The 13,496-nt window shown below is 39.0% G+C and overlaps 1 protein-coding gene across 1 annotated transcript in view; it reads left to right on the top strand.

Annotated features, from left to right (window-relative positions):
* The first annotated feature begins 254 nt into the window (after positions 1 to 254).
* Positions 255 to 13,496, top strand: part of LOC140239919 (twitchin-like) — a 122,850-nt gene continuing 109,608 nt past the window's right edge. The window contains exon 1 of the mRNA XM_072319735.1: positions 255 to 397. The gene's annotated coding sequence lies outside the window, so the exon portion shown is untranslated. The remainder of the gene's footprint in view (positions 398 to 13,496) is intronic.

Genomic DNA, 13,496 nt, shown 5'->3' on the forward strand with positions numbered 1-13,496 from the left:
TTCCGCACAAGACGACGATGCACACATCCTCTATCTAGGGCGTGTAGACTCGCGAACACACACCACGTTCGCTCTAAAACCCGGGCTTCCTTATTTGGTAACACGGGCTGGTAGCGTTGACCGCCGCTTCGCTCCGTTCAGGGCGAAGGAATGCAGCTGGAATTTTCACCCCGTATCGTCTAGGCGTCTCGGCCGTGCTATCCCGTCGGTCCGTTCGGCGCTCCGAGCTAACTTGGCTGCCGCTCTCCCTCCGAAACACGGCGGTTTTCTATAACCTATCCTCACGGAAGCACGGATCCCTCGATCGTGTGTTCTCTACGTTCTTGCCACTGGGCCAACACAATTGAGCGCTTTTAAACCAATCTTCTCTGGAATTTCATGAAAAGTGAACTAAAAGGTAGGCCACACTTCATTCTCATTGCATTTGTCTCATACAATCCCTTTCCGCACGAAAAATTTCATTTTCACCCATGACATTATATCTTACCGTGAATTTCTCATTAACTATGCTAATTGGTTTTACTATGGAAATACGAGGAATCTACTCCTGCCGCAGCCTCTTCGGTGCATCAGCGCCTTGCCACGCCGAGACTTCAGGCTGCTGAAACCATCTCCGTCCGGCATTAGCAGAACTATTTTTCTTCCTCAAGATGTATACAAGAAAGTTTGAAGACGGCGTCCCTCCATTATACCTCCCCAATTTATCTTGGAAAATGCGCGGACTGTTTACTCCTTCCTTTCCACGGCAGCGGTCATCGCATACCAGCCGCACTCTGATGGCAGACTCCCCCTGAGCGGTGGCTTAGTCATCCGTCAGCACAGCGCTACGTGTACAAATCTAATTTGATTCGTATTAGGGCTGAAATTGGTTCTACACGTGCCGCGCAATGAAAAGGAAATAACCTATCCACAAGTGCAAGCCACAGAGAAGCTCATAGGAATGCATTCATTGACGAGAATCATCTTAGCTTGTGTTGTTGTATTGTGCATGGCCCAAAGCTCATACCAAAGTCAAATAAACATAAGTGTAGCTGTGACTGCTTTGAATACCACAAGAGCACTCAAATTCCTCCAAGAAATAGCGCACATCTCCTCCCACCATAGTTTCGTGTGCCTAGACGTTTAATCCAGTCTTTGGTGGAAACTTTGAATAAACTTGAAACTTGAATGCAATCCGAAGTTTACGAGATAAAGTGTACGAATTGAGATTTGTTTGGCACACCATTTATGCACGTATTATGGCTGATTTGCAGGTCTAAAGCAATACCGGTTAATCAAGGCACTTTCTGTTTATTGATTTTTTTTTACATAGTTTATGGTTATTATGAGAATACATCTGGCTCATCAGGTAGTGATCCGATCACCCCCCCCCCCGCGATGTTTGATGACTCGCTCTTTTAATCCTCTTCTTCTAATCTTCCCTTTTTCTGAATCTCCTTGTAAATCAATGATATTTTTTTCTTTTCGCCGTATGCACTTTTCCTTATATCATTATCATTAATTTGTATCTCCTTTACATAATGTCGTTACTTCTGTAATCATGATCATAGATTGCCATCAATATCAATTTCATAATTACTGTCATTCTGAAAAGGAAAGCCTGTGCCATCATTAGTCATACTTATTGCTCTCTTTACTCCAAAGATACTTGCTTGTATACCATTGCTTCTTGTGTGTAATAATTAAAAGGCCGGTTTACTATTGAAATTGAAATCATGCACGTTCTTCGAAGATCTAGTTACAAGTTATTTCCTCCATCTGTGTACATACTCGATGCATTTCAATACTTATAGTGACAATACTTTGCCTGCATTATGTGTTGCTATGTCCGGCAACCTCGCGCAAGATTTCCAAGATTCAGGAAAAGTCCTTGTTACAAGGCTATGCATAACATTTGAATATGTGAATCAGCTGGTGTATCACAATTTACATTCCCATGCAGGTTATCATGTCTAACAAACACATTGTAGTGTTATCAGACAGGCATTTAGAATCGCAGAAATCGATTTTAATATGATATTATTGTCATTCATGTATGGCTGTCCATTTGTCTTAATTACCACAAAGTTACTCGCACCTATATTATTTATCCTCCTGTGAATATCCACACGATGTTCTGCAATGACGCCGCGGGGAATTCGGAATGTCAACACACATACAGAGCGAGGGGGCGTGGTTCCTTGGAGCTTGTTTCCGTACATCATAATCCCGTGCGTGTCCCATGCCTTGCATCCTTAAGTTTCGGACATCCTTGACCAATAGACGGCCTTCGTAATGTATTCAAAGTCTACGCATTTTTTTTTTCCAAAAGAGATTGTCTGATGATACGTTTACACCATGTTCCCGGCGTTCACCGTAGCCCTGTTTGCCCGAAAAATAGTGCGCCGTGGGTAGATGGGATATTTTTCTGTTGTTTATTTTTTCCTTCCGTATTCTAGCCTTGTTCATTCCAGTCCTCGCTCCAATGAACATAAAGCTATCAGATGCTGTTCTCATGGAATCTGGTCTGGCTAGACTGCGCAATATTTCCCGTCGCGCCCCGCTACGGACCGCGTCCAAGTTTTGTTACGGCCTAGATTACGTGCCGTCGTCTTTTGCTGCGTTCACCCCGTTTTATCAAGGCCTACAAGGTTTCTTATTAGCACTGGGACTGCCGTGGCACATTTTTTGACAGTTTAAAAATCTGACGCGGCATCTACATATGCCCATCACGTCCCCCCTCCCCCCCCCCCCGCGTTGTCTCACGTCCATCCCGTTTTGTCCACGTTGGCCTGAAACGTGACTGCCGTGGCCGCCGGGAACATGGTGTACACACAGCATTAACAACCACAAAGCTTGCCTGAGGCTTGCCTTACCTAGCAAAAACTCAGGGATGAAACAGGGAAATATGGGGTTTCCTTAAACCCCCTGCTCCTCCAATTTTCTAAAGTGTGATTTTTTTTTTCTAAAAGGGATTAAAGATTAAAAGATTTTTTAAGATCAAAAGATCTTTTTAAAGAGCCATATACCCTATATCTTGAAATAAGCTAAATTAACAGAGTTATTTTTCGACAGTAAGAAGATTGTCTTTCAATGACGAAACGAGAAAATTACGACCTAAGACTGGTCTTATGTTATCAATAAGTAGAATGGCGTTGATTCCTAATCCTGCATAACAGCTAGTAGATACTTTTCGCGCTTGCATTGTTTGTATAAGGTTATATAATTATTCAGCTTTTTAGCAAAGCTTGGTCGAGGACTGTTTTTTTTTTTTTAATGTGGAGGTTCATCCAGCTCAAAAAAGGAGGGGGGGTGTTTCTTCTTTACCCCCCCCCCCCATTCGCGAAGAGGGCGAAAGACCTAGTAATCCTTTGATTTTCTTAGATTGTTATTTGTTGTTGCGTTAGAGCTTTTATTCAGTTTCTTTTATTCTTTTATTCTATTCCTTCATTCAAAAAGGCAAAATGAAGAAATGATGCCCTTACTTTGCCTTTTGGCAGAGTTTAAGATATATCCCAAATATTTATTTTCTCAGAAAATGAAAAGACGAGAAAAATGGTTATTTTTATCCCTAACTCACATTTTAGAACTATTTTGAAGCACGAAAGGTGGGTATCTGTTCCATTTGCAATGGTAATTTAATAATGCCTTTATCTTGCGAGAGATCAAGAAAGCCAGGATGTGAGAGGGTTATCATAGTGCTTCATCTTGCTTGCCTCATATTTGTCAATTTATATCAGAATTAGGTATTTTATCTCAACAACAAAAGAAAAAGTGCATTGAGATACAAAGAAATGCCTTTAATGTAGATTCTTAACTGTTTATGGGGTACAGACACATGTATGCACGTCTGACGTTTCGAAGTGATCAAGTACACTTCACAATATGGTTAGATCCGACAAGGCGGAGCGCATCTAATACGGGGTTATCATTTTACCCAGGGTTCCTCGCGCGAGTTTGCCTGTGGTTTGATTGGTCGAGGCAAATACCAAGCATACCTCAGCCTGTAGTGTGTAGATAAGGACCTTACGTGCAGATATCATGTGGTGTAATATGTATAACTGAATGTTTTATGTGTGAGACAAGATTTCATTTCTCCCTTGATGATGCCCATATCACCGGGAATAGATATTACTCAGTATGATATGCACTTAATCCGTACCCATTATATCAACTAAAGTCGTGATAGTAGACACTGTACCAAAAAGGCGTAGTCAGCCTTCATTATCACCATCACAATGCGCATGACAGTTAGATTATAGTTTATATGCCCCTTGCCATGTATGGTTGTAAATAAATCAACCAGACATTGATAAATAAATAATTTTGTTTCTGGGAAGGCGAGACACTGATTAGAGTATCTTGAAATCATGGAGACTTTCAATAAATTCAGAAAAAAAGGAGGACAAGAGATTTTGTGCTGAAAATGTCAAAGGGTTAAAGAGCGAGAAGGGCAAGTGAAGCGGATATTTGAGCGGTTTGGTGGTACTCGAAACCGTGTCAGCAAAGTCTATTCAGTTAACTTTTCAATGATAAGGAGAACAACCGAATAAGTTAATCCTTTGGAGCGATTTTTTTTTTTCAGAAATAGCCAGGAAACAAGAAAAGATAATGGCTGTGATCCTAAATCGGACCTTTAAGACAGGGATGTCGTCAGCGCAACGTCTCCCGGGTTTCTTATTGGCTAGTTTAGCCTTCGGCTACCCTGCCACATTATTGTAATAGTGCAAAATGATATTTGTCTAGATGTAAAAGGGTCGCAGCAGCTGATGGGATAGCCTTCCTACCATCTGCTAACTGACCGCTCCATTTTTTCGGGTGCTACACTGACTATCTTTGCTATGGCAATTAACATGTTCGCCGGGGTATCAGTGACCGCTGCGGTATTTTGGAGAGTCGGACCCGAGCCAAGTGACCCAGCGCTGACTTGATCTTGGTATGTCCAACTACTCATCCGTCTCCTTGCCGTGTCGCAACTCGTCATGCTCCTGGTGGAAATGATTGGTTTATATCAATGAATGAAATGGGATAAATCTCCTCCTCTATTTCAGAATTATTAGATGTTTAATGAAGAAAGAGAATATAAAACCAAATCCCAAATATAGGTTTTATGTAAGTAAGATAATATAAACCAAAACGTAGATATTTTTATGAACTTATATGATATAAAACCACAACACAAATATAGATTTTTATGAAGTAAGATTACATAAAACCAAAAAACAAATATATTTTTATGAAGTAAGATAATACTTAAATCTAAAATCCAAATATAGGTTTTCATGAAGTAAGGTAACATTAAACCAATTATAAATCCTAAACGAGAATTTCTGTTAAGTTAGATGACATGAAAGCAAAACCCTAATATCGATTTTTATGAAGGACACCAAACCCCTTATATTGGTCTGTTAATGAAGTTAGATAATATGAAACTATAACCCAAATATAGATTTTTATGAAGGAAGACAATATGAAACCAAAACCCAAATATAAATATTTTTTTGTGATGTTAGATAGTACGAAACTAAAACCCAAATATGAATGTGGATAGACTGAAAACAGCAATACGAGTAGAGCACATCAGTGAAATTTTGAATACAATCGGACAATCTGTTCAAAAGTAATATAATGATTTTTATAATGAACTTTATAAGCCTCCTTATCTAGCGATGACAGATAGAAAATAAAAGTTCATAACCTTTGAATTGATTGTCCGATTTTTCTCAAACTTTTATTGATTTACAAACATTTGGTGCTTTCACTCAACTCACTTTTATATTTAGGTTTTGGTCTTGGTTTGTTTTAGTCAGCACCAACATATTATGTTACACTTAACAAATTTTTAATCTCATGTTCCGGGGAAGAACCTGTAACACTAACTTTGATTATATATATATATATATATATATATATATAATTATATCCATCTTGTCATCTACCTTTTAGTTCGGTTTATCTTGTTCTTCTGAAGGATAATACTGTCATGTTTTATTAGTTTACACGTCGTTTATATAATGCCCAATGTATTCATATTATTAGATTATATGTACATGCAGCTAGCAAAGGGACATTTTTTTAATACAAACAATAAATGTCATGATATTGTTTCAAATTTGACACAATTTCTCTGAAAGTTGTCAATGGGATTTCTTTAAATCAGATGAGACCATTCTTGAATTGATGTGCACCCATAATTATAATAAAAGTTGTGTTTTGACTAACGATTTAGGTACTACAACCTCTCTCTCCAGTCTCCTCAGTCCCTTCTCTTACCAGTCGTTTTTATCTTATACGTCCTAAAAATAATTCAAAAATTCTATTCGCAGGATATACATAGACAAATGCATGTCTTTTTTTCACAAAAAAAAATGATTGAAGGGTAATGCGCATGTCAGTGAGAGAATTCCGAGGTGATGGTATCGTCAACTTTTGTAATTTTAATAATTCATTTGTTTCTCACCAATGTCACTTTTTTGTTAAAATATTTGCAACTTTATAATCCCGTAGTTTCATATTTCTAGTCCGACTATAATGGCATTTCTAACGTTTTATTTGTTTACATTTTTATTTTCGTCTGTTTATTTCAAATCATTTTAAACAATAAGTTTGATGTCACAGAAGATGTTCAGTCCGAGTCAGACATCTACTTTTCAGATTCATGTTAAAACTTTGGTATAACCATATAGATCGAATTTGCATTTTTTCGTTTAATATAAGACTCATTTTATATTTTCAGTTTTCTTATTGTGTTCCTATTCGCACAAACACACAGAACATAGCGTATGTCATTCTCAAAAGTACATTGTTTCTTGGGAATTCATCAAAATTGCATAATATTTAGAGCAAAGCGAACTAGAGTTTACTGAAGAGTCTGTACTAACCAGAAGCAGAGGACAAACAGAAACAAGCAGAAACAGACAAACGAACAAAACAGGCAGAAAGAAGAGTCTCGACTTGAGATCAGGGACAGAAAAAAGTCAGGGAAAATAATGAATTTTTCACTGAAGGAACCAACACACTACTGTGTTATCTCTTCGAATCCGCAGCGAGGTTGAATATGAATAAAAAATAATGCTTATTCTTGTTACATTCACCAGCTATTGTGTCAGTTCAGTATAGCATTTTGCCATAGACCGAATCATTTCAAAACTTCCATGAGTTGCTGTAGAACACGTGAACTAACCTTTCAAATTGTAGTTTATGTTCTAAGCGTTCCTGTGGTCATTTGTTCCTTGCACCCCCCCCCCCCATCTGCAATTACATAATATGTTTTAACATGAATGTCAGTGCTGTATAAAAGTCTCTCTATTTCAAAATTCTCTGCCTGGCAATAAGGCTTGCTGTCAATCCTCATATCAATTCAATTCAATTAAACTTAATTCATGCAAAGTATGCATTGGGCATATTATATTGTTTGACAATTACAAGAAGTGCAAATCATAAAGTATGATACAGGATAACGTATGAATTAATGTATATTGAGAGAAACAATGCATACTTTGCAATGGCAACAAAAAAAAATACAGAAAAAAAAGCGATGGAAAAGAGTGATCTATTGAAAAGCGGAGCTTGTAAGACACAGATCACTCGATTAACACTGTGCAAATAATCCATTTATCCAAAAATCATCTATGTACAGCTAGAAAATTTGATGACTGATATATAATGGATGCAGGTTAGATAAAAACATATCATACACAGTACTGTTTTAATATATAGGGAGGAAGACAGTGTGGAATGATATACCAACGTTACGGTACAGTCCTACCAGTTAACGCATAAAAACATGGATCGATCTTTTTTATCTTCTTATTAAAATCTCGCCTGCCACACCCTCTTCATCCCCCTTCTCCTCTCTTTGTCCTCTCTACCCCTTTCCCCTCTTTCTCTATTTACCCCCTATACCCCTCTCCCTGTGTGCCTTTCCCTCTCTCCCTCTCCACCCCTCTCCCTCCATCTCCCTCCCTCTCCCTCCCTCTCCACCCCTCTCCCTCCCTATCAGTTCAAGGCGGCGGAATTCCATTGACCAATATGGAAGTAGGCCGGCTATCAAGCGACTATACATTACCTCGTCATTATTTAGTCATCACAGGGCCTGGATAGTCCTGAGTGTTAAAAGCTCCAGTGCCTTTCTTTGCTAGATTGATTTAATGTAGGATGTTTTATTGCTCGATGTCTTTCCTACATATATAATTTGCAATAATCTCCGTTGATCTGCCAGCTCCTTGTTCGTTCGATGCTCCTCATCCCCCCCCCCCCCCCGTATTAAAATCAACTCTCTTTTGAGAGTTGAATTGTAGCGGTTGACATGACCTTTGGCACTTAAAGTTATCCCGACGACTGAAGGTCAAAACAACTTCTGCACTTACTGCAATCCTTCGGCTCCGCCAAGCTTTTTGTTTTTGCTATATCAGAATTCGGCCAAATTGCTTTATAATGTAAACCATCCTCTAACTGCAACATCTTACTCACCATGAATGGTAAATACAGTTTACTAATCAATTAATGTAACCGCCAAGAATAGGCATGACAGCATACCCTTTAAACATTTTGATGATAATCATTACAAGGTGTCTACATTGGTATAGATTCCAGAAAAAAAAAAGCATGTTGCCTACTGGAGTAATGTTACAAGTAACAGCAATGAAACAATAATTGTAATCTTCCGTAACCGTGCACTTTTTGTGACACCACTATGGCAGACCCTAGATTTGCTTTCGCTAGTGTAAAGAAAAGCGACACATAGTCCTACTCTCATGGGTTTTCGATGATAGTACCGTAAAAAAGCAATGATGAAACAGTTCATAACTTTGCGAATGATATTAAATTAGCAGCGTCATCTGCATTAGATGTGTAACTAGAAGGGCACTACTGTGTCTACTATGTTTTCACTTTTTTTTGGGGGGGGGGGGGGCTCGCCCTATTATCATCTTTGATGGTAAGCATTACTTTGTCAAACGCAACGAACACGTACGATATTTCTTTGTTCCATGTTACACAAGTATTTGATTGCTGCCCCTTTAAGTTTTTCAGATGTCCAGATGTTTTCTACAAACAGTTACCTCAAGTATTCTCGAGATGACGTACCTAGCCTCGGCATCGCTGACATGCGCGCCTTTTTCTGGGCTTATCTTATGTTGGATCACGGTGAGGAGTCGCTTGCCTTTGGAACGAATGTGTGCGCTATATTTCTCTTGTTCTGTCTCTCGCAAACTTTTCCTTCTCTTGATTTATGAGTATTGATAATACAGCATCACACTTGACAGTGCCTCAGGCTGTAAGGCAAGGAGCATAGGAATGTATACCTACTCTCGATATTTAAGTCTAGAATTAAGTATCCCATTTAATCACCTTTAATCCCTGTATTGCATATTATGATTTTTTGCGTACTTTGGGTTTGGTGAGATTTAGCTGTGTTCCATTGGTAAACATATTGGAAATTTGAAATGAACATCATGTGGGAAAAGGAAGAAACCATTAATGTTAAAGGCATAATTTACCATTTGCAGATGAAACAAAAACTAAGCTTTAGAGCTTCAAAATAGCTCTAAAGTGTAAATTAGGTATAGAAACGACCAACGTAAAAATTTAAATCAGTATAATTTATGTTAAGTTTTGTTAAATATACAAAACGTAAACAATGGTTATGATAAAAATGTTTCTAGACTAAACCGTCTACAGTTATGGTTTATTGACAAAAATAGTGATATCTCCGCATATCTTAGGCTTTATTGCAAATTTTTTACATTGTAGGATGTTTTGTGATACAACTGACCTACACATATGTATCAAATGTGATATCTTGAACATTTTCTAATCACTGCTCCCAAAGGTAAACTGTACCTTAAGCTTTTCTTGAAGAACTGAAGTCGAAATTCCTGAAGCAGATGAATCATAGCCAATATATCTCACAAGTTGAAAGCACACAGCACAGCCATGGCCAACCATCTTTAAAGGAATAACTTGATTTGGTGACACTAAACTGCAACACAATTTACACTTAACTGCTTTCCCGTATCGTTTTTTGTTGTCTTGTTTTGTTTATGCAAGAAATACTTCACGTGCCAGGTGACACACATCACCAGATCCTGATGTCAAGCACGGACTGTCCAGCACAAACACATTCTGTGTCCTTCAAAATAGAATATTGAATTGGTGTTGGTTCGTTGTTTGACCGTATGATTGCTGGCAGTTCCACCGGTATCCAACCAATCAAAACAAAGCCGGCGGGATGCAGAACTTGAGGATATCTTCTCCAATCACTTTCTAGCAAATACAAGTCCACTGTCCAGATGAGAAGAAATTTTGTGATATTTTTGACATACAGTAAACGGACAACCTCGAGGTCCTTTCGCTTGTGATGCCACCCCTCAAGGTGAGCGCAGCGGAGGTAAAATCTCGAGTTTTAAATCTTTATCGCAGTTCTTTTACTCGGCATGTTCATACAGACGATATGTAGCACAGTCTGAGGCGTCATTTTGGAACGAAACCTTTAACTTCAATCCCGTAGTGGACGTATTTAGTTTTGGCGCTGTACATGCTTTCTAAATAAGAAATCTTCGGCCTCGTATCTTCCTAATAAGAAGAAAATAACACCGGAGTTGATTTTACCGGTTGGAAGAATGAGAATTCTTAGAGAAATCGAGAGCTGATAATGTCTCGCACAATATTTGGATTGTAATTTTCCATAAAATAATATGTTTGTAGTTTGCATCACACCCAGGCCTACATGCACATAAATACACTAAATTCATGATATGCTGAACAACACTTTAAGTGGGGACGGAGGAGGGGATTCAATGGTAGTACTGTTTTTACTGATCAACCCAAAGCACATTAGACCGTTGGAAACACGGGGAAATAGAACTTACTCTCACCATACATTGAGAATGTTCCCTGCCCTTGAGTTTGACCTGCCAAACGTCCCGCTTTACAAAAGCAATTTTACCGTCAACCCCTCTGAGGACATAGAGGCAATCATTAGTTTGATTTTGTTTTGACATACCGCTGGTGTGCTGGTATAGCGAGCATCCTACGTAGTAAATGAAAATTAGGGTACCAAAACATGGTGGGAAAAGAAAAATCCTTTGAACGCTGACTGGTCATCGCTTACGCATAGTGAATACGTCCATAGAGCAGATGAATAAACATCTGGAATATAGGTGTCATTGATTTCGTCACGTAGTAGATATTCTAGGCACGTAAAGAGAATGAACACGCAATCTCCTTCCTCCTCCTTCCATAAGATCTTTATTGATTAGTTTTCAGCTATATTCCATTTCAGCTCTTCGTCCTATACAATCTTTATGGTATTATATACAGCCCGTGAATCATATTCGTTCACACTGGACTGTAGTATCATTTTACGCAGTGTTCGTGATGCGTGTTATTGTTTTCCATTTCCTTCGTCTTGAAATCTTACATTCATTTGCATGATGTTGATATACATTTTCCGAAGGGTTAGATAAGAATAAGGAACAGCATTACTCCTGATCATAACTGACTAACTAGTTGTTTTGTTAGCCTGTCTCTCAAAGAGCTCTCGGAGAGCAAATTGGTTCAATACAGTGATATGGGAAATGCCTTGAAGTATTAGTGAGCTCAAGGAGGCATCACACACATGATACGTCCTTGGTCTGCTGTTCATGACACACTCACAACGTGGAGGGTTGTTAATGTCTGCTCAGACAGCGTGAAGTCACGTGATGAATGCAAGCTGCCTGTTGGTCCTTGATCAACTCAAATTTCAGCTTCGAAAGGTCATTTTCTGGATGACGTGCTCTCACACACAACGAATTGGAGAGGCGACATTTTCATTTGTTAAACTGATTTTAGTTCCCTCTACTACACAATGAGACTCTGACCAGTTTTACTTTTTTTTTTACTATACATTTGGACTCTTTGACTAGGTTTTGCATCCTCTTTTTTGTCGTTTGGGAGATATGTTTTATTTAGTTGGGGTTCCGTAGTCGATGGCTTTTCTGTTTTGCGAATTCTGAAGGACTGAATGAATTCCGTGCTTTTAAAAGTTAGGCTAGAATTCCGAAAAATCTGCTGATAGTTTGGTCCATTAAAACTCCTAGTATTGTATATTTGTTTTCTTCCTCTTTTCAATACTCACCATCTATTTCTCAGTCGATGTAAGCGCTGAAGACGAAAACGAACACAGACTATGAATATTCAACATGAGGCACAAAACTTCGTCCATTTCATACATTAATGTTCATCAGAACCAAGAACTAACCTTGTGTCGGCGTTAGTCCTTTTTTCACAATAACTCAAAGCACTAACATATTTCATTGAATTTAGCAAGTTTGATTTGTAGACCAACACACTAACCTAGCAATCACAAGGCAAACAAAGTCCTGTAGTCTTATCTTTTATTGTTGTATACACTATCACGTTTAATACATGCCAAACTCCTTTTCACCCGCGAAAAAAGTAGAATGCCCGAGTTCTTTATTATCGTGATATGTTGTCAGCTTGTTAACATGATCTTTGTGGTTGAAAGGGTTAACACCTCGGAATTTTTTCCAGACATCATAGAGGGACATTCAAGATGACTTCACTCACCGTAGATGGATAGAATTGCAGACATTAAGTAAGCCTGATCTTAAACATACAAGCTATACTAGCACATATCACTTCGCGCCCATACACAGCGTCGTCTGCGACGTCCGGGGAAGTATGTGGTGCCGATTTATTTTCAGCCTCCTCGGGATGGGTCCGGGCGTCCTAAATGTCAGACCAGAGCCACTCCAGGGTCGCACATACCACTCGGAGAGACCCTTTGATTTGCCCAGCCACTTTCACATTAGGCTACATTGATGACGTGTGCAGAGGCACTCCCATAATCCTCCGCGCATGCGACGTATTATGCTGATTAATGTCGCGGGATGGTGATCGATCCACTCATTATCACGCCCACCGACGAGCTGCCAAGCATCTCGATCCCGCCCTACTGCGTGAGGGCAGCATTAGAGATATTGCTGAAATTCTGCGACATAGCTCCCGTGTATCCGGCCTTTTCCTTTCTTGATCAGTGTCAATTTCTCTGATCGCGATTGATTGATTGTTGAAAGTTACATTGGTAAGCTGTTTGGTCGAAATCTTCTCAAAAGACATCATTGATGTTCTGACATTTATTGGGATTCATCGACTCTTGTCATAGAAATCATGTGTGAATGGAGGTGTTTATATTGTTACATGGGCGGATATGTGAAATATAGCTGGATATGCGACATGTTTGGACTGGTGGTCTTCTTCTTCTTCACACATACAGTAACTTTGTGTTTGTTTCATTCTTTCATACTCACCATAAACCAGGAGGAACTGCGAGTAACCTAGCAACGATCATTCTCCCATCTGCCCGTTCTCTCTCTCTCTCTCTCTCTCTCTTATGACGTCACGTAGATACGAGGCTGTCAGTATCGTGTCCTTCCATTCCTTGTCTGTGCAATTTGCAAAAATCCAATATGGAGGATGAGGCATGGTATCTGTCACAGATAAGAAATATT

This window comes from Diadema setosum, chromosome 16, assembly GCF_964275005.1.
Source record: "Diadema setosum chromosome 16, eeDiaSeto1, whole genome shotgun sequence".
In the NCBI taxonomy this organism is placed as follows: Eukaryota; Metazoa; Echinodermata; class Echinoidea; order Diadematoida; family Diadematidae; genus Diadema; species Diadema setosum.